Source organism: Triticum urartu, chromosome 1A (assembly GCF_056163025.1).
Source record: "Triticum urartu cultivar PI428250 chromosome 1A, HENAU_Tu73, whole genome shotgun sequence".
In the NCBI taxonomy this organism is placed as follows: Eukaryota; Viridiplantae; Streptophyta; class Magnoliopsida; order Poales; family Poaceae; genus Triticum; species Triticum urartu.
In genome coordinates, this window is record NC_141873.1 from 32144790 (window position 1) to 32171842 (window position 27053).

Genomic DNA, 27053 nt, shown 5'->3' on the forward strand with positions numbered 1-27053 from the left:
GGGGTCCAGAGGCACCTCACCGCGCCATACTCTCCCCAACAGAATGGCGTGGTGGAGAGGCGCAACCAAACCGTCGTCGGGACGGCTCGGTGCATGCTCAAGGCGATGGGAGTGCCGCCACAATTTTGGGGCGAGGCCGTGTCCACGGCCGCGTTCGTGCTCAATAGGGCATACTCCAGAAGCGTACCAGGCAAGACGCCGTTCGAGGCCTGGCATGGCAGGAAGCCCTCCGTCGACTTCTTGCGCGTGTTCGGAAGTGTGGCGCATGTCAAGAACACGCGCCCACACCTCTCCAAGCTTGAGGACCGGAGCAGAGCCATGGTGATGATCGGGTACGAGCCAGGGAGCAAGGCGTACCGGCTCTACGACCCGGTGGGCAAGCGAGTCCATGTCTCTCGTGATGTCGTCTTTGACGAGACGCGAGCATGGGACTGGGAGAAGAGTAACACGGACTGGGCAGGTATGAGCTTTACAATTGAGCCCATGTCAATTCTCACCGGCGGTCCGGCATCTATGGCACGCTCCCCCTCGTCGCCTGGCGCCCCGCGATCACCCGCTCAGTCCGCGTCCCCGTCAAGCACGCCATCCACGACATCAGCATCGGCCAGGGGCGACGACGACACCCCAGCGGCGACCACTACCGCGCCCACGGTGCCCCCGGCTCCTGCGCGCACGACCGGCAACCTCGCGCCGGTGCACCCGATGAGGACGCGCGGCAAGGACGGCATCTTCCTCCCCAACCCTCGCTACATGGACACGCCTGCGAAGGCGGCTCGGAACGCGCCTCCTCCAGGGCTGGAGGAGTTCGACGACACTGACGGCGAGATCAACGACGACGAACTCGTCGACGAGCTGCACTTCGCGCTGGGCGAGGAGCCCGGCTCCTTTGAGGAGGCAAAAGGTGAGATGTGCTGGCAGCACGCGATGATGGAGGAGATGAACTCCATTGAAGCCAACCAGACCTGGGAGCTCGTGGACCTGCCCGCTGGTCACCGTCCGATCGGTCTCAAATGGGTATACAAGACCAAGAAAGATGCTCATGGCGCGGTAGTGAAGCACAAGGCGAGGTTGGTGGCGAAGGGATATGTTCAGAAGCACGGCGTCGACTACGACGAGGTGTTCGCGCCGGTGGCCAGGCTCGAGTCCGTCCGCCTCCTGCTCGCTCTGGCCGCGCGCGCGAGCTGGACTGTGCACCACATGGACGTAAAGTCCGCCTTCCTCAACGGCGAGCTAGAAGAGGAGGTCTACGTGGTGCAGCCACCAGGGTTCACGGCTACCGGCGAAGACTCGAAGGTACTCAAGCTCAGAAAGGCCCTGTACGGGCTAAAGCAGCCCCGCGGGCATGGAACGCCAAGCTGGACGCGAGTCTGGGCTCGCTTGGGTTCAGCCGGTGTCCGTCTGAACACGCGGTGTACGCCAGGTGCACGGCGTCCTCGCGCTTGGTCGTTGGCGTCTACGTCGATGATCTGATCATCACTGGCTCAGACGAGGAGGAGATCGATGGCTTCAAGAAGGAGATGCAGGCACTCTTCGACATGAGCGATCTGGGACGGCTCCACTGCTATCTTGGAATCGAGGTGAGGCAGCACAATGGCGGCATCGACCTTGGTCAGGCCGCGTACGCTGCCAAGATCCTCGACAAGGCGGACATGACGGGTTGCAACCCCTGTCACACGCCCATGGAGCCGCGCTTCAAGCTGAGCAGGGTGAGCCCGGCACAGCCAGTGGACGCCACCGATTACAGGAGCATCGTGGGCATGCTCCGCTACCTCGTCCACACCAGGCCAGATCTTGCTTTCTCCGTCGGGTACGTCTCCCGGTTCATGCAGGAGCCCACGATGGAGCACATGGCGGCAGTGAAACATGTTCTGCGCTATGTGGCCGAGACTTTGCACTGGGGAGTGCGGTACACGCGCGGTGACCACGATGCGCCTTTGATCGGCTACAGCGACAGCGATCTGGGCGGCGATGTGGACAACCGCAGGAGCACCACCGGCGTCGCCTTCTTCCTTGGCAGCAACCTGGTCAGCTGGCAATCACAGAAGCAGAGGGTGGTGGCCCTCTCCTCATGCGAGTCGGAGTACATGGCCGCCACCACGGCGGCATGCCAAGGTATATGGCTCGCACGGCTGCTGGGAGAAATAAAGGACGAAGAACTGAAGGCGGCGGTGCTCAACATCGACAACAAGTCGGCCATCTCACTGAGTAAGAACCCTGTTTACCATGGCCGGAGCAAACACATTGAAATTAGGTATCATTTTATCCGGGAGTGCGTGGAGAACGGGAAGATCCAGATCGAGTTCGTTCGGTCCGGAGATCAACTTGCCGATGTGCTCACCAAGGCACTTGGGCGAGTCAAGCTTCAGGAGCAGCGCATGAAGATCGGGATGGTGGAGCTCGACGAAGCACACAAGGCTTAGGGAGTGATTGTGGACTTAAACCTTGTGTATTCGTCAGTTTAGTCTTAGCAGAAAATAAACGCTGCATAGTCAGCTGAGTAGATAAGTTTGTTAGAAAGTTTGTTTTGCTTAGAAGTAGTCCACACCCTGCATGAGCTGGATCGTGGGATGGCGCGATCGTAGTGGCTCGGCGTGGCTGTTTTCTTGGGCCGTTAGTGGCCTCGTTCCCTTTCTGTAACTGAATAAGAGGAGAAGAAGGAATGCAGAAAAGTTGCTAGTGTTCGCAACGCAAAACGGTCTTCTGAGTATTCTTGCGAGTGCGTGTGTGTGATCGGTGCTTACAATTGGCATCAGAGCCGTTAGTACGATCCGGCGGTCATGGCCGGAAGCAAGGAGCCCCGGAAGGGCTCCGGCGAGGGATCGCGTAAGGACTCCGCTGGCGGGTCCCGAACTCCGTCGCCGACGCGTGGGCGCACGCTCTCGCGGTCTCCCAGGGCTAGGCATAGTCGCACCGTGCGCGGGAGCGAGGTCGCCGCGCCGGTGGTGCAGAGACGGGAGGTGGCCCTCCCAACGGTGTTTCCAACACTGACCCGGAGCAACTACGGCAGCTGGTCTCTCCTGATGAGAGCCATCCTGCAGACTCGCGGGCTGTGGGACGCCGTCACCACTGGAACCGCCGACTACCACGACGACCACACCGCCCTGGAGGCCGTCCTCCGGGCGGTGCCAGAGGAGATGCTCGCGGTCCTCTCCACGAAGGAGACGGCGAAGCAGGCCTGGGATGCCGTCAAGACCATGCGGATGGGCTCGGCCACTGTGCGCGAGGCCAAGGCCCAGGGACTTCGTCGAGAATTCGAGGATATCCGTTTCAAGCCCGGCGAGAACGTCGACGACTTTGCGATGAGGCTCACCGGGCTCATCAACAACCTCTCCATCCATGGTGATCCCGTCGGGGACGCGCGTGTGGTACATAAGTTCCTTCGAGTTGTGCCCCGCAAATACGCTCAGGTGGCACTCTCCATCGAGACGTTGGTCGACCTCGACACCCTGACGGTGGAGGGGCTGACCGGACGGCTCAAGGTGGCGGAGGAACGCCTTGACCAAGACGGCGGAGGCGAGGATGCCGGTCGCCTTCTGATGACCCTGGAGGACTGGCGCGCGTACGAGAAGCGTACGGCGAACAACGGCACAAGCGGCAGCAACACGTCAGGTGCACAAGCGCGCGGACGAGGGCGTGGCCGCGGACGTGGCGGCGGCGGTGGACGCGGCGGAAAAGGCAAATCCCCTGCTGGCACTGACGCCGGTGGTGGGAAGAACGGCGGCGGCGACGCGGATCGTGACAAGTGTCACTACTGCGGCTTCGCAGGCCACTGGGCCCGGGACTACCGCAAGAAGAAACGCGAGGAGGAACAGGCCCTCCTTGCACAAGGCCAACCAGGCGAGGACGACGATCCGGGTCTACTGATGATCGAGGAGGCCTCCCTGACAGCCGCGGCCGTCACGCCGCGTGCTGGAGCGAGGGAGGAGGTCGTCTTCCTCAACGAATCGCGCGCCCGCGTGGAACTGCGCCGCGCTCCCGGAGATCAGGACGCGGCCTAGTACCTCGACACAGGTGCGTCGAACCACATGACCGGCGACGAGGCAGCGTTCGCCGAGCTGGACAAGGGCATTCGTGGCTCGGTCAGGTTTGGGGACGGCTCGCTCATGTCAATCCACGGGCAGGGCACCGTCCTGTTCGCCGCAACTGACGACGGGCACCGTGCACTCACCAACGTGTACTGGATCCCGCGGCTGAAGAGCAACATCGTGTCCATCGGGCAGCTTGACGAGAACGGCTGTCCTACGCACGTCGAAGCCGGCGTCATGACAGTGCGCGATCGCCAGCACCGCATCCTGGCAAGAGTGCCGCGCACCCGCAACAGGCTCTACATCGCCCGTCTACAGCTCACCAACCCCGTTTGCCTTGCTGCGCACTCCGGGGACGAGGCGTGGTGCTGGCACGCGCGCTTCGGGCACCAACACTTCGACGGCCTCGAGCGGCTGGCACGTCAGAACATGGTGAAGGGCATGCCTCTCTTCCACCACTCCGAGCAGGTTTGCGACGCCTGCCTAGTGGGCAAGCAACGGCGAGCGCCTTTCCCTCAGCAGGCTAACTACCGTGCCACCGAGCCGCTTGAACTTGTGCATGGTGATCTTTGCGGGCCTATCTCGCCGCCCACTCCGGGCGGCAAGCGTTACTTCCTGTTGCTTGTGGATGATAACAGCAGGTTCATGTGGTTGTACCTGCTCCGGAGCAAGGACGAGGCAGCCGAGGCGATCCAGCGCTTCCAGGCACACGCAGAGCGCGAGACGGGGCGGAAGCTGCGCACTTTCCGCCCTGACCGAGGCGGGGAGTTCAACTCCGGCGAGTTCAGCGCATATCTCGCTGACCTTGGGGTCCAGAGGCACCTCACCGCGCCATACTCTCCCCAACAGAATGGCGTGGTGGAGAGGCGCAACCAAACCGTCGTCGGGACGGCTCGGTGCATGCTCAAGGCGATGGGAGTGCCGCCACAATTTTGGGGCGAGGCCGTGTCCACGGCCGCGTTCGTGCTCAATAGGGCATACTCCAGAAGCGTACCAGGCAAGACGCCGTTCGAGGCCTGGCATGGCAGGAAGCCCTCCGTCGACTTCTTGCGCGTGTTCGGAAGTGTGGCGCATGTCAAGAACACGCGCCCACACCTCTCCAAGCTTGAGGACCGGAGCAGAGCCATGGTGATGATCGGGTACGAGCCAGGGAGCAAGGCGTACCGGCTCTACGACCCGGTGGGCAAGCGAGTCCATGTCTCTCGTGATGTCGTCTTTGACGAGACGCGAGCATGGGACTGGGAGAAGAGTAACACGGACTGGGCAGGTATGAGCTTTACAATTGAGCCCATGTCAATTCTCACCGGCGGTCCGGCATCTATGGCACGCTCCCCCTCGTCGCCTGGCGCCCCGCGATCACCCGCTCAGTCCGCGTCCCCGTCAAGCACGCCATCCACGACATCAGCATCGGCCAGGGGCGACGACGACACCCCAGCGGCGACCACTACCGCGCCCACGGTGCCCCCGGCTCCTGCGCGCACGACCGGCAACCTCGCGCCGGTGCACCCGATGAGGACGCGCGGCAAGGACGGCATCTTCCTCCCCAACCCTCGCTACATGGACACGCCTGCGAAGGCGGCTCGGAACGCGCCTCCTCCAGGGCTGGAGGAGTTCGACGACACTGACGGCGAGATCAACGACGACGAACTCGTCGACGAGCTGCACTTCGCGCTGGGCGAGGAGCCCGGCTCCTTTGAGGAGGCAAAAGGTGAGACGTGCTGGCAGCACGCGATGATGGAGGAGATGAACTCCATTGAAGCCAACCAGACCTGGGAGCTCGTGGACCTGCCCGCTGGTCACCGTCCGATCGGTCTCAAATGGGTATACAAGACCAAGAAAGATGCTCATGGCGCGGTAGTGAAGCACAAGGCGAGGTTGGTGGCGAAGGGATATGTTCAGAAGCACGGCGTCGACTACGACGAGGTGTTCGCGCCGGTGGCCAGGCTCGAGTCCGTCCGCCTCCTGCTCGCTCTGGCCGCGCGCGCGAGCTGGACTGTGCACCACATGGACGTAAAGTCCGCCTTCCTCAACGGCGAGCTAGAAGAGGAGGTCTACGTGGTGCAGCCACCAGGGTTCACGGCTACCGGCGAAGACTCGAAGGTACTCAAGCTCAGAAAGGCCCTGTACGGGCTAAAGCAGCCCCGCGGGCATGGAACGCCAAGCTGGACGCGAGTCTGGGCTCGCTTGGGTTCAGCCGGTGTCCGTCTGAACACGCGGTGTACGCCAGGTGCACGGCGTCCTCGCGCTTGGTCGTTGGCGTCTACGTCGATGATCTGATCATCACTGGCTCAGACGAGGAGGAGATCGATGGCTTCAAGAAGGAGATGCAGGCACTCTTCGACATGAGCGATCTGGGACGGCTCCACTGCTATCTTGGAATCGAGGTGAGGCAGCACAATGGCGGCATCGACCTTGGTCAGGCCGCGTACGCTGCCAAGATCCTCGACAAGGCGGACATGACGGGTTGCAACCCCTGTCACACGCCCATGGAGCCGCGCTTCAAGCTGAGCAGGGTGAGCCCGGCACAGCCAGTGGACGCCACCGATTACAGGAGCATCGTGGGCATGCTCCGCTACCTCGTCCACACCAGGCCAGATCTTGCTTTCTCCGTCGGGTACGTCTCCCGGTTCATGCAGGAGCCCACGATGGAGCACATGGCGGCAGTGAAACATGTTCTGCGCTATGTGGCCGAGACTTTGCACTGGGGAGTGCGGTACACGCGCGGTGACCACGATGCGCCTTTGATCGGCTACAGCGACAGCGATCTGGGCGGCGATGTGGACAACCGCAGGAGCACCACCGGCGTCGCCTTCTTCCTTGGCAGCAACCTGGTCAGCTGGCAATCACAGAAGCAGAGGGTGGTGGCCCTCTCCTCATGCGAGTCGGAGTACATGGCCGCCACCACGGCGGCATGCCAAGGTATATGGCTCGCACGGCTGCTGGGAGAAATAAAGGACGAAGAACTGAAGGCGGCGGTGCTCAACATCGACAACAAGTCGGCCATCTCACTGAGTAAGAACCCTGTTTACCATGGCCGGAGCAAACACATTGAAATCAGGTATCATTTTATCCGGGAGTGCGTGGAGAACGGGAAGATCCAGATCGAGTTCGTTCGGTCCGGAGATCAACTTGCCGATGTGCTCACCAAGGCACTTGGGCGAGTCAAGCTTCAGGAGCAGCGCATGAAGATCGGGATGGTGGAGCTCGACGAAGCACACAAGGCTTAGGGAGTGATTGTGGACTTAAACCTTGTGTATTCGTCAGTTTAGTCTTAGCAGAAAATAAACGCTGCATAGTCAGCTGAGTAGATAAGTTTGTTAGAAAGTTTGTTTTGCTTAGAAGTAGTCCACACCCTGCATGAGCTGGATCGTGGGATGGCGCGATCGTAGTGGCTCGGCGTGGCTGTTTTCTTGGGCCGTTAGTGGCCTCGTTCCCTTTCTGTAACTGAATAAGAGGAGAAGAAGGAATGCAGAAAAGTTGCTAGTGTTCGCAACGCAAAACGGTCTTCTGAGTATTCTTGCGAGTGCGTGTGTGTGATCGGTGCTTACAATTGGCATCAGAGCCGTTAGTACGATCCGGCGGTCATGGCCGGAAGCAAGGAGCCCCGGAAGGGCTCCGGCGAGGGATCGCGTAAGGACTCCGCTGGCGGGTCCCGAACTCCGTCGCCGACGCGTGGGCGCACGCTCTCGTGGTCTCCCAGGGCTAGGCATAGTCGCACCGTGCGCGGGAGCGAGGTCGCCGCGCCGGTGGTGCAGAGACGGGAGGTGGCCCTCCCAACGGTGTTTCCAACACTGACCCGGAGCAACTACGGCAGCTGGTCTCTCCTGATGAGAGCCATCCTGCAGACTCGCGGGCTGTGGGACGCCGTCACCACTGGAACCGCCGACTACCACGACGACCACACCGCCCTGGAGGCCGTCCTCCGGGCGGTGCCAGAGGAGATGCTCGCGGTCCTCTCCACGAAGGAGACGGCGAAGCAGGCCTGGGATGCCGTCAAGACCATGCGGATGGGCTCGGCCACTGTGCGCGAGGCCAAGGCCCAGGGCCTTCGTCGAGAATTCGAGGATATCCGTTTCAAGCCCGGCGAGAACGTCGACGACTTTGCGATGAGGCTCACCGGGCTCATCAACAACCTCTCCATCCATGGTGATCCCGTCGGGGACGCGCGTGTGGTACGTAAGTTCCTTCGAGTTGTGCCCCGCAAATACGCTCAGGTGGCACTCTCCATCGAGACGTTGGTCGACCTCGACACCCTGACGGTGGAGGGGCTGACCGGACGGCTCAAGGTGGCGGAGGAACGCCTTGACCAAGACGGCGGAGGCGAGGATGCCGGTCGCCTTCTGATGACCCTGGAGGACTGGCGCGCGTACGAGAAGCGTACGGCGAACAACGGCACAAGCGGCAGCAACACGTCAGGTGCACAGGCGCGCGGACGAGGGCGTGGCCGCGGACGTGGCGGCGGCGGTGGACGCGGCGGAAAAGGCAAATCCCCTGCTGGCACTGACGCCGGTGGTGGGAAGAACGGCGGCGGCGACGCGGATCGTGACAAGTGTCACTACTGCGGCTTCGCAGGCCACTGGGCCCGGGACTACCGCAAGAAGAAACGCGAGGAGGAACAGGCCCTCCTTGCACAAGGCCAACCAGGCGAGGACGACGATCCGGGTCTACTGATGATCGAGGAGGCCTCCCTGACAGCCGCGGCCGTCACGCCGCGTGCTGGAGCGAGGGAGGAGGTCGTCTTCCTCAACGAATCGCGCGCCCGCGTGGAACTGCGCCGCGCTCCCGGAGATCAGGACGCGGCCTAGTACCTCGACACAGGTGCGTCGAACCACATGACCGGCGACGAGGCAGCGTTCGCCGAGCTGGACAAGGGCATTCGTGGCTCGGTCAGGTTTGGGGACGGCTCGCTCATGTCAATCCACGGGCAGGGCACCGTCCTGTTCGCCGCAACTGACGACGGGCACCGTGCACTCACCAACGTGTACTGGATCCCGCGGCTGAAGAGCAACATCGTGTCCATCGGGCAGCTTGACGAGAACGGCTGTCCTACGCACGTCGAAGCCGGCGTCATGACAGTGCGCGATCGCCAGCACCGCATCCTGGCAAGAGTGCCGCGCACCCGCAACAGGCTCTACATCGCCCGTCTACAGCTCACCAACCCCGTTTGCCTTGCTGCGCACTCCGGGGACGAGGCGTGGTGCTGGCACGCGCGCTTCGGGCACCAACACTTCGACGGCCTCGAGCGGCTGGCACGTCAGAACATGGTGAAGGGCATGCCTCTCTTCCACCACTCCGAGCAGGTTTGCGACGCCTGCCTAGTGGGCAAGCAACGGCGAGCGCCTTTCCCTCAGCAGGCTAACTACCGTGCCACCGAGCCGCTTGAACTTGTGCATGGTGATCTTTGCGGGCCTATCTCGCCGCCCACTCCGGGCGGCAAGCGTTACTTCCTGTTGCTTGTGGATGATAACAGCAGGTTCATGTGGTTGTACCTGCTCCGGAGCAAGGACGAGGCAGCCGAGGCGATCCAGCGCTTCCAGGCACACGCAGAGCGCGAGACGGGGCGGAAGCTGCGCACTTTCCGCCCTGACCGAGGCGGGGAGTTCAACTCCGGCGAGTTCAGCGCATATCTCGCTGACCTTGGGGTCCAGAGGCACCTCACCGCGCCATACTCTCCCCAACAGAATGGCGTGGTGGAGAGGCGCAACCAAACCGTCGTCGGGACGGCTCGGTGCATGCTCAAGGCGATGGGAGTGCCGCCACAATTTTGGGGCGAGGCCGTGTCCACGGCCGCGTTCGTGCTCAATAGGGCATACTCCAGAAGCGTACCAGGCAAGACGCCGTTCGAGGCCTGGCATGGCAGGAAGCCCTCCGTCGACTTCTTGCGCGTGTTCGGAAGTGTGGCGCATGTCAAGAACACGCGCCCACACCTCTCCAAGCTTGAGGACCGGAGCAGAGCCATGGTGATGATCGGGTACGAGCCAGGGAGCAAGGCGTACCGGCTCTACGACCCGGTGGGCAAGCGAGTCCATGTCTCTCGTGATGTCGTCTTTGACGAGACGCGAGCATGGGACTGGGAGAAGAGTAACACGGACTGGGCAGGTATGAGCTTTACAATTGAGCCCATGTCAATTCTCACCGGCGGTCCGGCATCTATGGCACGCTCCCCCTCGTCGCCTGGCGCCCCGCGATCACCCGCTCAGTCCGCGTCCCCGTCAAGCACGCCATCCACGACATCAGCATCGGCCAGGGGCGACGACGACACCCCAGCGGCGACCACTACCGCGCCCACGGTGCCCCCGGCTCCTGCGCGCACGACCGGCAACCTCGCGCCGGTGCACCCGATGAGGACGCGCGGCAAGGACGGCATCTTCCTCCCCAACCCTCGCTACATGGACACGCCTGCGAAGGCGGCTCGGAACGCGCCTCCTCTAGGGCTGGAGGAGTTCGACGACACTGACGGCGAGATCAACGACGACGAACTCGTCGACGAGCTGCACTTCGCGCTGGGCGAGGAGCCCGGCTCCTTTGAGGAGGCAAAAGGTGAGACGTGCTGGCAGCACGCGATGATGGAGGAGATGAACTCCATTGAAGCCAACCAGACCTGGGAGCTCGTGGACCTGCCCGCTGGTCACCGTCCGATCGGTCTCAAATGGGTATACAAGACCAAGAAAGATGCTCATGGCGCGGTAGTGAAGCACAAGGCGAGGTTGGTGGCGAAGGGATATGTTCAGAAGCACGGCGTCGACTACGACGAGGTGTTCGCGCCGGTGGCCAGGCTCGAGTCCGTCCGCCTCCTGCTCGCTCTGGCCGCGCGCGCGAGCTGGACTGTGCACCACATGGACGTAAAGTCCGCCTTCCTCAACGGCGAGCTAGAAGAGGAGGTCTACGTGGTGCAGCCACCAGGGTTCACGGCTACCGGCGAAGACTCGAAGGTACTCAAGCTCAGAAAGGCCATGTACGGGCTAAAGCAGCCCCGCGGGCATGGAACGCCAAGCTGGACGCGAGTCTGGGCTCGCTTGGGTTCAGCCGGTGTCCGTCTGAACACGCGGTGTACGCCAGGTGCACGGCGTCCTCGCGCTTGGTCGTTGGCGTCTACGTCGATGATCTGATCATCACTGGCTCAGACGAGGAGGAGATCGATGGCTTCAAGAAGGAGATGCAGGCACTCTTCGACATGAGCGATCTGGGACGGCTCCACTGCTATCTTGGAATCGAGGTGAGGCAGCACAATGGCGGCATCGACCTTGGTCAGGCCGCGTACGCTGCCAAGATCCTCGACAAGGCGGACATGACGGGTTGCAACCCCTGTCACACGCCCATGGAGCCGCGCTTCAAGCTGAGCAGGGTGAGCCCGGCACAGCCAGTGGACGCCACCGATTACAGGAGCATCGTGGGCATGCTCCGCTACCTCGTCCACACCAGGCCAGATCTTGCTTTCTCCGTCGGGTACGTCTCCCGGTTCATGCAGGAGCCCACGATGGAGCACATGGCGGCAGTGAAACATGTTCTGCGCTATGTGGCCGAGACTTTGCACTGGGGAGTGCGGTACACGCGCGGTGACCACGATGCGCCTTTGATCGGCTACAGCGACAGCGATCTGGGCGGCGATGTGGACAACCGCAGGAGCACCACCGGCGTCGCCTTCTTCCTTGGCAGCAACCTGGTCAGCTGGCAATCACAGAAGCAGAGGGTGGTGGCCCTCTCCTCATGCGAGTCGGAGTACATGGCCGCCACCACGGCGGCATGCCAAGGTATATGGCTCGCACGGCTGCTGGGAGAAATAAAGGACGAAGAACTGAAGGCGGCGGTGCTCAACATCGACAACAAGTCGGCCATCTCACTGAGTAAGAACCCTGTTTACCATGGCCGGAGCAAACACATTGAAATCAGGTATCATTTTATCCGGGAGTGCGTGGAGAACGGGAAGATCCAGATCGAGTTCGTTCGGTCCGGAGATCAACTTGCCGATGTGCTCACCAAGGCACTTGGGCGAGTCAAGCTTCAGGAGCAGCGCATGAAGATCGGGATGGTGGAGCTCGACGAAGCACACAAGGCTTAGGGAGTGATTGTGGACTTAAACCTTGTGTATTCGTCAGTTTAGTCTTAGCAGAAAATAAACGCTGCATAGTCAGCTGAGTAGATAAGTTTGTTAGAAAGTTTGTTTTGCTTAGAAGTAGTCCACACCCTGCATGAGCTGGATCGTGGGATGGCGCGATCGTAGTGGCTCGGCGTGGCTGTTTTCTTGGGCCGTTAGTGGCCTCGTTCCCTTTCTGTAACTGAATAAGAGGAGAAGAAGGAATGCAGAAAAGTTGCTAGTGTTCGCAACGCAAAACGGTCTTCTGAGTATTCTTGCGAGTGCGTGTGTGTGATCGGTGCTTACAATTGGCATCAGAGCCGTTAGTACGATCCGGCGGTCATGGCCGGAAGCAAGGAGCCCCGGAAGGGCTCCGGCGAGGGATCGCGTAAGGACTCCGCTGGCGGGTCCCGAACTCCGTCGCCGACGCGTGGGCGCACGCTCTCGCGGTCTCCCAGGGCTAGGCATAGTCGCACCGTGCGCGGGAGCGAGGTCGCCGCGCCGGTGGTGCAGAGACGGGAGGTGGCCCTCCCAACGGTGTTTCCAACACTGACCCGGAGCAACTACGGCAGCTGGTCTCTCCTGATGAGAGCCATCCTGCAGACTCGCGGGCTGTGGGACGCCGTCACCACTGGAACCGCCGACTACCACGACGACCACACCGCCCTGGAGGCCGTCCTCCGGGCGGTGCCAGAGGAGATGCTCGCGGTCCTCTCCACGAAGGAGACGGCGAAGCAGGCCTGGGATGCCGTCAAGACCATGCGGATGGGCTCGGCCACTGTGCGCGAGGCCAAGGCCCAGGGCCTTCGTCGAGAATTCGAGGATATCCGTTTCAAGCCCGGCGAGAACGTCGACGACTTTGCGATGAGGCTCACCGGGCTCATCAACAACCTCTCCATCCATGGTGATCCCGTCGGGGACGCGCGTGTGGTACATAAGTTCCTTCGAGTTGTGCCCCGCAAATACGCTCAGGTGGCACTCTCCATCGAGACGTTGGTCGACCTCGACACCCTGACGGTGGAGGGGCTGACCGGACGGCTCAAGGTGGCGGAGGAACGCCTTGACCAAGACGGCGGAGGCGAGGATGCCGGTCGCCTTCTGATGACCCTGGAGGACTGGCGCGCGTACGAGAAGCGTACGGCGAACAACGGCACAAGCGGCAGCAACACGTCAGGTGCACAGGCGCGCGGACGAGGGCGTGGCCGCGGACGTGGCGGCGGCGGTGGACGCGGCGGAAAAGGCAAATCCCCTGCTGGCACTGACGCCGGTGGTGGGAAGAACGGCGGCGGCGACGCGGATCGTGACAAGTGTCACTACTGCGGCTTCGCAGGCCACTGGGCCCGGGACTACCGCAAGAAGAAACGCGAGGAGGAACAGGCCCTCCTTGCACAAGGCCAACCAGGCGAGGACGACGATCCGGGTCTACTGATGATCGAGGAGGCCTCCCTGACAGCCGCGGCCGTCACGCCGCGTGCTGGAGCGAGGGAGGAGGTCGTCTTCCTCAACGAATCGCGCGCCCGCGTGGAACTGCGCCGCGCTCCCGGAGATCAGGACGCGGCCTAGTACCTCGACACAGGTGCGTCGAACCACATGACCGGCGACGAGGCAGCGTTCGCCGAGCTGGACAAGGGCATTCGTGGCTCGGTCAGGTTTGGGGACGGCTCGCTCATGTCAATCCACGGGCAGGGCACCGTCCTGTTCGCCGCAACTGACGACGGGCACCGTGCACTCACCAACGTGTACTGGATCCCGCGGCTGAAGAGCAACATCGTGTCCATCGGGCAGCTTGACGAGAACGGCTGTCCTACGCACGTCGAAGCCGGCGTCATGACAGTGCGCGATCGCCAGCACCGCATCCTGGCAAGAGTGCCGCGCACCCGCAACAGGCTCTACATCGCCCGTCTACAGCTCACCAACCCCGTTTGCCTTGCTGCGCACTCCGGGGACGAGGCGTGGTGCTGGCACGCGCGCTTCGGGCACCAACACTTCGACGGCCTCGAGCGGCTGGCACGTCAGAACATGGTGAAGGGCATGCCTCTCTTCCACCACTCCGAGCAGGTTTGCGACGCCTGCCTAGTGGGCAAGCAACGGCGAGCGCCTTTCCCTCAGCAGGCTAACTACCGTGCCACCGAGCCGCTTGAACTTGTGCATGGTGATCTTTGCGGGCCTATCTCGCCGCCCACTCCGGGCGGCAAGCGTTACTTCCTGTTGCTTGTGGATGATAACAGCAGGTTCATGTGGTTGTACCTGCTCCGGAGCAAGGACGAGGCAGCCGAGGCGATCCAGCGCTTCCAGGCACACGCAGAGCGCGAGACGGGGCGGAAGCTGCGCACTTTCCGCCCTGACCGAGGCGGGGAGTTCAACTCCGGCGAGTTCAGCGCATATCTCGCTGACCTTGGGGTCCAGAGGCACCTCACCGCGCCATACTCTCCCCAACAGAATGGCGTGGTGGAGAGGCGCAACCAAACCGTCGTCGGGACGGCTCGGTGCATGCTCAAGGCGATGGGAGTGCCGCCACAATTTTGGGGCGAGGCCGTGTCCACGGCCGCGTTCGTGCTCAATAGGGCATACTCCAGAAGCGTACCAGGCAAGACGCCGTTCGAGGCCTGGCATGGCAGGAAGCCCTCCGTCGACTTCTTGCGCGTGTTCGGAAGTGTGGCGCATGTCAAGAACACGCGCCCACACCTCTCCAAGCTTGAGGACCGGAGCAGAGCCATGGTGATGATCGGGTACGAGCCAGGGAGCAAGGCGTACCGGCTCTACGACCCGGTGGGCAAGCGAGTCCATGTCTCTCGTGATGTCGTCTTTGACGAGACGCGAGCATGGGACTGGGAGAAGAGTAACACGGACTGGGCAGGTATGAGCTTTACAATTGAGCCCATGTCAATTCTCACCGGCGGTCCGGCATCTATGGCACGCTCCCCCTCGTCGCCTGGCGCCCCGCGATCACCCGCTCAGTCCGCGTCCCCGTCAAGCACGCCATCCACGACATCAGCATCGGCCAGGGGCGACGACGACACCCCAGCGGCGACCACTACCGCGCCCACGGTGCCCCCGGCTCCTGCGCGCACGACCGGCAACCTCGCGCCGGTGCACCCGATGAGGACGCGCGGCAAGGACGGCATCTTCCTCCCCAACCCTCGCTACATGGACACGCCTGCGAAGGCGGCTCGGAACGCGCCTCCTCCAGGGCTGGAGGAGTTCGACGACACTGACGGCGAGATCAACGACGACGAACTCGTCGACGAGCTGCACTTCGCGCTGGGCGAGGAGCCCGGCTCCTTTGAGGAGGCAAAAGGTGAGACGTGCTGGCAGCACGCGATGATGGAGGAGATGAACTCCATTGAAGCCAACCAGACCTGGGAGCTCGTGGACCTGCCCGCTGGTCACCGTCCGATCGGTCTCAAATGGGTATACAAGACCAAGAAAGATGCTCATGGCGCGGTAGTGAAGCACAAGGCGAGGTTGGTGGCGAAGGGATATGTTCAGAAGCACGGCGTCGACTACGACGAGGTGTTCGCGCCGGTGGCCAGGCTCGAGTCCGTCCGCCTCCTGCTCGCTCTGGCCGCGCGCGCGAGCTGGACTGTGCACCACATGGACGTAAAGTCCGCCTTCCTCAACGGCGAGCTAGAAGAGGAGGTCTACGTGGTGCAGCCACCAGGGTTCACGGCTACCGGCGAAGACTCGAAGGTACTCAAGCTCAGAAAGGCCCTGTACGGGCTAAAGCAGCCCCGCGGGCATGGAACGCCAAGCTGGACGCGAGTCTGGGCTCGCTTGGGTTCAGCCGGTGTCCGTCTGAACACGCGGTGTACGCCAGGTGCACGGCGTCCTCGCGCTTGGTCGTTGGCGTCTACGTCGATGATCTGATCATCACTGGCTCAGACGAGGAGGAGATCGATGGCTTCAAGAAGGAGATGCAGGCACTCTTCGACATGAGCGATCTGGGACGGCTCCACTGCTATCTTGGAATCGAGGTGAGGCAGCACAATGGCGGCATCGACCTTGGTCAGGCCGCGTACGCTGCCAAGATCCTCGACAAGGCGGACATGACGGGTTGCAACCCCTGTCACACGCCCATGGAGCCGCGCTTCAAGCTGAGCAGGGTGAGCCCGGCACAGCCAATGGACGCCACCGATTACAGGAGCATCGTGGGCATGCTCCGCTACCTCGTCCACACCAGGCCAGATCTTGCTTTCTCCGTCGGGTACGTCTCCCGGTTCATGCAGGAGCCCACGATGGAGCACATGGCGGCAGTGAAACATGTTCTGCGCTATGTGGCCGAGACTTTGCACTGGGGAGTGCGGTACACGCGCGGTGACCACGATGCGCCTTTGATCGGCTACAGCGACAGCGATCTGGGCGGCGATGTGGACAACCGCAGGAGCACCACCGGCGTCGCCTTCTTCCTTGGCAGCAACCTGGTCAGCTGGCAATCACAGAAGCAGAGGGTGGTGGCCCTCTCCTCATGCGAGTCGGAGTACATGGCCGCCACCACGGCGGCATGCCAAGGTATATGGCTCGCACGGCTGCTGGGAGAAATAAAGGACGAAGAACTGAAGGCGGCGGTGCTCAACATCGACAACAAGTCGGCCATCTCACTGAGTAAGAACCCTGTTTACCATGGCCGGAGCAAACACATTGAAATCAGGTATCATTTTATCCGGGAGTGCGTGGAGAACGGGAAGATCCAGATCGAGTTCGTTCGGTCCGGAGATCAACTTGCCGATGTGCTCACCAAGGCACTTGGGCGAGTCAAGCTTCAGGAGCAGCGCATGAAGATCGGGATGGTGGAGCTCGACGAAGCACACAAGGCTTAGGGAGTGATTGTGGACTTAAACCTTGTGTATTCGTCAGTTTAGTCTTAGCAGAAAATAAACGCTGCATAGTCAGCTGAGTAGATAAGTTTGTTAGAAAGTTTGTTTTGCTTAGAAGTAGTCCACACCCTGCATGAGCTGGATCGTGGGATGGCGCGATCGTAGTGGCTCGGCGTGGCTGTTTTCTCGGGCCGTTAGTGGCCTCGTTCCCTTTCTGTAACTGAATAAGAGGAGAAGAAGGAATGCAGAAAAGTTGCTAGTGTTCGCAACGCAAAACGGTCTTCTGAGTATTCTTGCGAGTGCGTGTGTGTGATCGGTGCTTACAAATCAATGCTAATGATAAATTAACTAAATCGTAATGGAGGTTCCACTGGTATATGTACCTGTGTGTAGAGCACTGATGCATTTAGATAACTTTGCTTCTTAAATGCTTCATCTGCTTGGAGTTTCAGCTCGGACATCCTCTTTTTCACAAAATTGTCATCCTGGGAAATTCATAAGAGCTTAAGTCTGGTGCGTGAGGGAGAAACAGCACTCTAGCCAGATATCAAGGTGAAGTGAACAAATACCAGAAACAGTTCTAGTTAATTCAAGATTTCACAATCCCACTTGCAACACTGATAGGAAATGAAGTAAGAGAGCTATTTAAATAAAATGAATTGGTCGACCTGTTATTTTGAAACAAAATCTGAATTAACAGATTACCATTGGAGCAAAGCAGGTTATCAAATAAAGCATCATTAAAATAAAATGAATTTTCAGGAAGAGAGTTAGACAACAATGCAAATGCAATAAAACACATGCAGATTCGACGAGTATCCTATATGAATTTTTTATGTATGAAGTTTTGGTTAAACATCGAGTTGACACCAATACTCTTCAGAGTTAGCATGAACAAAATAGTCATAAGTGCGCAAGAAAATATGCTAGTGACATACCTCAAGTTGCTTGATTTCCATCTTCACATGACTAATGATTCCATCAACGCTCCAATTTGCCACAGTTGAAACAGGAGAGGTGAAAGGAAAGAGAATCTCAACGTCTTCCCGTGTACCATACTCAACAGCCAACTCTATTGGCAACCTACCAAACTGTAGAGAAACAAGGAAAGCTTTACAAAAGCAGTATTTGCTTGTATGGTATTTAGGATATTGTTTATTTGATTTCCTAACTAAATGAAATCCTTGTTAGCAGTCTTCTCAGTGAATGTGATGTACTCCATCAAGAAATGTCTAGGTGCACTAGGCCTGCCTAATTCTTCTTTGTTGCGGAACATGGTGGCCCTTCCGGTAGAGAGGCATGTGAAGATTATACAATCTATAGTGACAATTTATGTCTCCTGTTTCATGTTTACTTTTGCTCCGGCTTATTATCCATCTTGGCATTATGGATTGGTTCTATTTACATGCCAAGCTAATTTGTACGTATATGTGAACTTTGTCTTTTTACCAAAGTATATATGATGTTTTCATTGATTATTGATTAATATAAGGTTATGTTTGTACGAGTATAATGTATTTCATGAGCCCATATATTTCTAATATTTCCCGGGCCTCCTTCCCGTCGGTAGTGGTGGACGTTACTGCCGGCTCACCTCCTCCTTTATTTCTTGAGGACTACTTGTTCTTTCTGCTGCTGCTAATCTCTATTCCCGTGCAGTGCACAACTCTGCCAAATCCAAGGTATAAATTGATTTGCTGCCCTATCTGTTCAGGTTCCTCCCTTTCTTATGGTTCATTGGTTTCCTGTGAAGGCGGCTCATGGCGTCAGTGGTGACGGTGGAAATATGATGTTAATACTCACTATTCATGACTAAACTTTGCCTCTCTGATGTCAATTCCAGGTAATGTGCAAATATGATGTCAGTGCCTAGACGGAACACTTTAGGTAATTTATCCCTCGTGAAAATTATCCATGTTAATACTCATGTTCATGACTAAACTTTGCCTCTCTGATGTCATCATCTTTTTAGTAGTTTACAAGACAACCAACACAGATCACAAGAATAAATTTCATCTATCTTGCTATCAGTGGCTCTAAAGAAGACATGTTAGGCAACTGAACTGGTGTGGATGCTTGAATTGATGGACTTAAGGTCCTCCGGAGCCCTATATATACATCTGAATAACCTTTTTACAATTTCTTATTGAAAACTATGTATCTTTATATGCTCATCACAGTCTCAGTAGTTGGCCATAAACTAGTGGTTTCAATTTATCAATCTAGCTGCATGGTCTCTCTGAAATTAGCATGATAAAGCTCCAATGTGCATATTTAAAGTACCTTTTGCCTTATAGACTTGTAGTGTGCAGAACTGCAGATGAATGCAACTTCTTCTGATTGAAGTGGACAAGTTCCGAAGAAAGGTTATTTTTTTGTTAATGTGCTCCTCTTTTATTTAATATACTCCCATGACAGAAATGGTGCCGGAGAGTTTCCACGTTAATGCTAAACACTGACTGTAAGTCATCTATCTCCCTGTTTTGTTACCTAAGCGTTTGACGCTATAGAAGCTTTCCTTCTTCTGTACAGATGATTATTTTTGTGTAACCAGTCTAAATATTCAAGTGATATTATTGGTGAAGTAAGACGAGTCCTCTGTGCTTGAAATTATTGAATTTCCAGATGTAGTGATGCTTTCTTGTTTCCTGGTATTTATAAGCAAGATTTGGAAGCGATTTCATCTGCACGTACATGACCGTAGTTGCTATATTTTCAGCTCTAGAGGATCTATTTTTTCTATAGTAATTGTCATTGGCAGTGGAATTCTTAGTTTCACTCGACCATGCCCAAAGGGTCCACAATATTGACAATTTTTACATGCTCATACGTGTTTCAATTGTTTTTCTTTTGGAGAAATTCATTTCAATATCTTTTAGTACCCTTTTCCCGTCTTGAGGAAGCACTACATAAACTGGTACCAAGATAGCCGAACCAGTATTCCATAGGGTTCATGACGTTGCATCCAATAACAAGTGAAATACCAAGATTTGCGCAGATTCTGTGTTAGTAGATATTCTTTTATGAGATTCATGCTAATTTTCAGGTCTTGCATAGCTTCGATCCAAAATCATAATAATTTCTAGTGGAAAGAGGGTGTGTGATTAGGTGACCAAAGCTTATCAGGGCCTGTTGTGACGTTGTTGCAACAGCTGTTGCGGAAATTCCACATGCATGGTATGCTTAGCAGACTGATTCTCTGCATAAAAATAGACTCTGTCATGCTTGCTTCCGTATTAGGAGCGGGAGAGGAGAATTTTTGGTGTTCATGTTGCATGTCAAGAATTCTCTCCTTGCCTCGTTGATAGTACTACTATTGCATTAACTTTCAGGTAGATTGAAATTACATAAATTTATATACAATACTACTGTTTTAAGTTTTAGGTAAATGAGATTAAGCAAAATTATATATAATATTACTATTGCATTAGCATCGAGATAAAATACTCCATGTAATGGCATCAAACCCTACCATTCCACAATAAAAAAGACGGGCGCAGCAACGCGCGCCATCAGATGGCGCGCGTTGCTGCGCCCGTCTACTTTTTCAATGGAATAATTGGGATTCTCATAAATATAAGATAAATGAAACATAGAAATTCAATTACATAAAGATATGTTGTATCATTTAATAAACAAAAAAGGATATCTTATGCTAATGTATTAGGCAGTTGCACTAAGGTTGTCACGTTATAACAGTACCATAAACAAATTAGGTTGATCTCAAACTAATGTACTCCGTCTTACTTTAGGCGAAACTAATGTAGAACAATAAACTTTATTCTTGCAAAGTACTCCCTCCATACTAAATCTGCGACACTTGATATGGAATGGAGGGAGTAGTGAACTATGTTAACAAAAGATGTGAAAAACATGGATGCAGCCAGTAAATAAATAAATGGATAAATAATCACAATTGGCACATGATATACATGTATTAACAATGTATGGTTGCATCAGAGGAAAATATCCTCCACATTATAACTGCAAACCAACAAAGGAGTATATTTAAGAGAAATGCTTATTGTTAAAATGGCCATGCTCATACTGTGTCATGGGTTGAATACAAATTGAAAAGTCTTCCGCGAGCTCCATGTCTCATGTTTTGAAAATGTGCAATTCTTTTTTTCTTTGGCATGCAAAGAAATCGAAGTCGTGCTACTCCATCCACCACAACAACCAATTTAGAATACACAACGGACAACAGCATGCCTTTCTCAAGCTAGTTTGCCAGAAAATGGAGCGGATAAGATAAATTTAGTAGTTGTAAGCCTGTAAGTTAAAAAACAAATTGAACTGTGTTCAATTGTGATGGACTTCATACGAGGCAAAGCTCAGGCATACCCTAATATCTCGGAGCACTTGGATAAGCTAGTGTGGTCCACGATGGCATATTATCTTGTTATCCTGTTTATACAACCTCATATTCTTATCTTGAACCACTTGTAAGTTGGCAGGGATTGAAATTTACATATACACAGAATACGTTGGTTGTAGGTAAACATCATCCTATCTATGCAATAGTGCTTTTAAAGACTACTGCTCTGCGTCCTCTTTTTCTTATGTTTATCACGTGTTTCTAGTTCCCTCTCTTGGTTTTTCATGGCATCTTACATTGACTTATATTCTTCTGCTATGTCTGACAATAGTTCCTGCAAAAATGTGTACTACATTATATCAGGTAAAATCATTTGTAAAAATGAGCAAAGAGTGTCTAGTTCCGCTGTAAAAGGTGGCTACTATTTTAATGGCCAAAAAACATGAGATTACAATGTAATGAAGCCAAAAAATAAATAACTTAATGTAGCACACATCTTACATGAAAATATGAAATGAAACTGCAAAATGTTACAGAAATCAAGTAGCCAAGATGTGCAAGAAGCAATGAAATATTTTGGAGGCGAAGCCGAAATGAAATGGGAGCGAAAAAGCACCTCTCGACGGATCAAAACATATATTATCTTCCATACATGCTAACTACTTACATGGATGATTCATAAGCATCGGAAATTTAAAGAAAGAAAAACATACATGTAATATCCGCATATTCATGTAGTGCAGCTTCTTAAGAGCCTTCTTTCTTGGGTCGAAAGCTTCTGAATAGCCTACGGTGATCTAAATTTCCCATAAGTAGCAGACATGAAATTTGCTTCAAAAAAAATCACAATTAAGAGTCTATAGTACAGCTCGAGCAACAAACCAGTGGTTCCGTATAGCGTCATGAAATAAGAGTACCCTTGCTGAAGATACAGTCAAACAAAAAGTAGTTTTACTGAATCAATTGTCCAGTTTAGAGTTAACATATGTACTGCAATAACCAAGCATCAACTGCAGCAGCTGAACGTTTGTGAACAAATAACTTATAACTACACATGAGGAAGCAAATCTGCATGAACTCCCAGCGGGCACCATCAAATTTTACAGATTAAGTGATCATCTCCCAGGGAATACGTATAGAAAGGACACATCAGCTCCACCATAACTCAGTGCTCTGAATCTGTTTCAACCCACCGGACCCAGTGTTTAATTAACTAAGAAATACCAACTTAAATTTATTCTTTGCCTACCAAGAAGATGAGTCTATGCAGATTTGTACCTACTTGTAAACCTTCGTTGGCCTAACATGTAGAGAAACAAAAGAAAAAAATTGGGAGAAACTTAATGAACATAAATACCAGGCCAACTTGTTAACCAACCAAGAGAGACAGAGAGAGATATGAGGTTGTGAGATCCGATTCAAATTTCTTGAAGTCTCTAATATACTGATCACCTTCTGTTGACATCTAGTACAAATGATCTATAAAAAAAGAAGTCAGATGCAGAATAATTGGAAGTTGCACATGAAGGAACCTATCTTTACAGCCATTCCAGACCCTCGAAGTGACGCACGCCCTAAGCCCCTCCCAATTGAAACTGCTCAGATATCTGTACGTACCTCCGGCTGGTTGCTCGACATGGTGGATCTGGCAACGGCGCGCTCGAGAACTCCAGATATGGCTTCAAAACTCGAACACATGCTTCAGGTATGTAGTGCGCCACTGATTTGGGGATGGAGCTCAGCGCCGACTCAAGAAAAAGATGCTCCCTGCTTCACCTTTATGGAATACCGGAGAAAGAGGACAGCGGCGAGTAGGCGTAGACGGAGACGCCACTCCCACGGGGCGGTTGAGGGGCTGCGAGATGAAGACATGGCGGCGGCACACCTAGGGTTGGCGAGGGTAGGTCGTGCGTGAGAGTCAGAGACCGAAAGGAGCGTCGTGGGGTGTGGCTGCACGGAAGGAGACTCGTAGAAGCCCATCAGGCCCAATTTCACACCAGGCGTCCAAAATAGTCACTGGAGCAGCGGCCCAGCAAGGAAACACTAGGTTTTAGCGAACACAACGATTCCAAACGGGATTAAGAGTAAATCTGACGGCCGAAAACGCCCAAAACTGATGATCCAAAGGATGAAAGTGCTAATAGTTTGAGAGGGCTGAAAAGGTGCTCAGTTTTAATGTATCTAAATATTCAACATTAAGAAATAAGCTATGTTTTAGACATGATCAATGCAAACCGTTATTGATGGACTACCCTCATATTAGGTCAATGTAATGGTAGTCTCGCATCTATACATACCTGACCAAATTAAGGACACGGCGCAAAGGGGGAAAGGTGAAACGATAACAAGCTTATACAAATATGGCAACTTAGCACAGCATTTTATTTTTCTTTTGCAGATAGCATCACGTAGGCCTATTTACAGCATAACTCTTCCGTTTGTCGCATACCAATACAGGATAGGTCTACGTAAACTACAAAGCCAAGCCAGAGACAAGAATATGTGACAAAAAGAGCATTCTCACCCTGTCAAAAACATTTGGGTTTGCACCAGCTTCCAACAAGCACTTAATAGCTTCAGTTAAGCCCTTCTCTGCAGCCGTCAGCAAAGGATCATAATAAGGAACAACACCGCTCACATTAGCTCCACCCTGTCAGAAAAAGGCGTAGAAGAAAGTCAATCATACAATTGTGTGGTCGTTGATACAAAGATAACTAAATCAAACGTCAGTTTTATAGAAATCTTACATTCCTACTGCAATATAAATAGGGATACTGTACCTGAATCAATAGCTTCACACAGGACACGAAAGATCTGTCTAATGCCATGTTTAAAGGTCCAAGTATACGAGTAACAATGTTGGGCTGGAAAAAAAAAGAACTTCATTTTCATGGCGGAATAAGCAATTCTAAGAGAAAAATGGAGTTTGTGTGGAAAGGAGATGAGCTTCTTTGTGGGATTACAACTTATATAGTGATATGTGATATGTCCCTTTGCTTCAACTGATTTTTCAGAGTTGTTGGGTGGGTTATTGAAACCACCATGTCTGGTTTGGTCGTTTTTTGAAGGTTACCAATATTTGCCACACTTTTTCCTAACATATCTAAGGTTACATGATGAAAATGAATGTTATACTTTGCAAACCTAAGAATCCTACCACACTATTTCTGAGTCAGTGACACAAGCGACCCAAGTTGCAGGTGGTGACTAACTAAAACTTTTGGCATGGCATGGTTAGTCACCAACCAAAAAGACCTACAGGTGAGAACAATTGGGGAAAGTAGCAAAACCCAGAAAAGGGGAGAATTTGGAGTTAAAGACAACATATCAACAAAGAGTTTTGATAGTACATCTGACTTGTGCTCCAAAAGGATCTTGACAATACTAGGAAATCCTCTAAGAGTAGCATCCATGAGTGGTGTCCCAAGTTGTGACATTGCATGGACATTAGCTCCCCTCGCAAGAGGAAACTTCACTATTTCATAGTACCCTGAAGAGAAGAAAGAAAAAGGTCATAACAGTATTATCAGTACATGAACAAAATCGTTTTTGCGCAACAAAGTTTCAATAACTGGTGGGGGAATGGTTTTTGTTGGTTCACATTTCTCTGAATATGAATACCGTAACCAGTTAACATAAGAAGGCAGTAACATACTCAATACGTATCTGAGAGCAGAAAATTAGGAATCACTCTTGATCCTCTAAAGGTTCTTCTCTGTCAGAAACTAAAAGTACATCTATGTCTTGTGGAAGCACCTTAGAGTGCCTAGAAGCTAAACAATCTGCTTCTTCTTTTCACTAACCTAGAGCACTCTTATTTCAATACATACGAAGAAACTCCGTGAAAGCCAGCTATCACTCCTATGAGACGGCTAACTCATAATTAAGGTTGATCACTCTACAGATGCCGATGAACATGAGAAAGAAATAAGATCAGGCTACTTTTAATTTATGGCAAGAAGAAAATTGTTTATATTAGGCTAGCTTAGCACTTGGTAAAGTAAACCCACTTTTATCACCCTTGTAGGTCAAGCACAAGAACAATTTTGAGAAAGGAAAGTGAAGTTGCATTTCATACCATGAACTATAGCCATATGAAGAAGGGTGATTTTTCCACGTCGCTGATGCAGATCAGCGCCATGATCCAGAAGGTACCTGACGGCGGGAAGGTGGCCATACATGATGGCATGTGACATGGGCATAAACTCTAGCATTAAGACACACACAAGTCACTGGAATTAGTTCATGATCAGGTCATAAAACTATATATGCTTTAGTATCGGGAAAGGCGTCCACGAATTACCCTGAGCGGTGTCAGGCATGTCGACGTCCATCTTGACCTCCTCGACAAGATACCGGTAGATCGGCAGCTTGCCGCCGCCGCCCGCGGCGTGTAGCGCGTTCATGCCCATGTAGGTGGTGTTGGCCACCGTCGTCCGGATCCCATGCCCCTGCACGTCCAGCTCCTTTGCAATCTCTGAATTTCACACAAAAAAGGGGGACACTTTCAGTCAGGAATCGTGACAAGAACCCAGTACTGCAGTGCATATATGGTGCAGTCAGAATCAGTAGGAACACAAAGGGGGCAATTTTAGTTACCAACCATGGCAAGAACGTAGTATATATATACACTACGCTGCAATCAGAATCAGGAAGACAGCGTCCAATCAAAACGTAGTACGGTATATACTATGCTGCTGCCTGGTTCTTCAGTAGTTGGTCAAGAAGCAAATGGACGCAGGACACCATGGAGGGAGAGGGGGAGGGGAGTGGGGATTTGGTTAAGATGCGGGCCTTACTCTTGATCTCGCGGACGTCGCCGTTGTGGGCGGCTTCGAGGAACCTGGCCTCCGGCGGCCACCGGCCGCGCTCTGCACGGCAAGCGGAACGAACGATGAGACAGCGTGGCGGGCGGAGCCGTACGACAGAACTGAGGGTGTTTGTCGGTTACCTTCGCCGTGGAGGACCTCGTACAGGCGAGGCAGCGGCCATTCCCGCATCCCCATCCTCCTCCCTCTCCCTTTTTCTTCGCCGGCGGTCGGGGTGGCGGTGGCGGTGGCGGTGGAGGACGGGAGCTTCTGGAGTGGGTGGAGGGGTGGGGAATAAAAAGGGCGGGAGAGAGAGAGCAGGTGGAAGACGCAATGGGATGCCGACACGTGCCCAAACACGGGCCGTACGATCTGACACTCCTGCCAGGAGAAGCACGGCCTCTTCCTTTATGTTTTGATTTTTGAAATTTGAATTCAAACTTCACAATCTTCCTCTTCGACGGCGATTAGAGCAAACCTAGCAAGTCATCATATTGGCCCTCCATATGGATATCGTAAACGATCCTAGCTGGGCGACCCGCTACGGCTTCGGCCAACCACGTGCGCTATCGGATCAAAACAACATCATGTATATGGCCGAACCTCCGCACACGCCAATGCTTCTGTAGGACCCACGCGCCACTCAACCCTCCCTCAATCTTATCTCTTCCCGGTCAGTCACTCCTTACCTTTTCTTCGTCGGCGGCCATGGGTGATCTCCATCCCTCTTTCCACGACGCTAGTGCGGGTGGCCGCAGTCATGAGCTTTGTTCGATGCCTCGCCCCGAGTTGTAGGAAGATGTTGGAGGTGGGGGCAACGCTGCATGGAAGCTGTCGTCGTGATGCTGTAGAGAAGATGAGGGGTGAGGGGCGATGCTGCAAGGGGAGCCTCGATGCTGCTGATTGTTGTGTGTCAGCGCAAGGGACGGTGACCTATGTTGACGACCATGTGGATTGTGGCGGCGACAGTAACCAGTTGTGGCTGCAACCCTCAACGCGGAGGAGCTACACTGT

General features: G+C 54.4%; 1 long non-coding RNA gene and 1 pseudogene across 1 annotated transcript; both read right to left on the reverse strand.

The window, feature by feature from the left end:
- The window catches only part of LOC125529363 (uncharacterized), a 39552-nt pseudogene extending 13315 nt beyond the window's left edge, over positions 1-26237 (reverse strand).
- On the reverse strand, positions 20569-23169 carry LOC147988756 (uncharacterized). Its single transcript, XR_015618376.1, has 3 exons — positions 22849-23169; positions 21945-22710; positions 20569-21565 (listed from the first exon to the last, which is right to left on the reverse strand). It is a non-coding gene; the product is annotated as an uncharacterized LOC147988756 (long non-coding RNA).
- Positions 26238-27053: the final 816 nt, after the last annotated feature.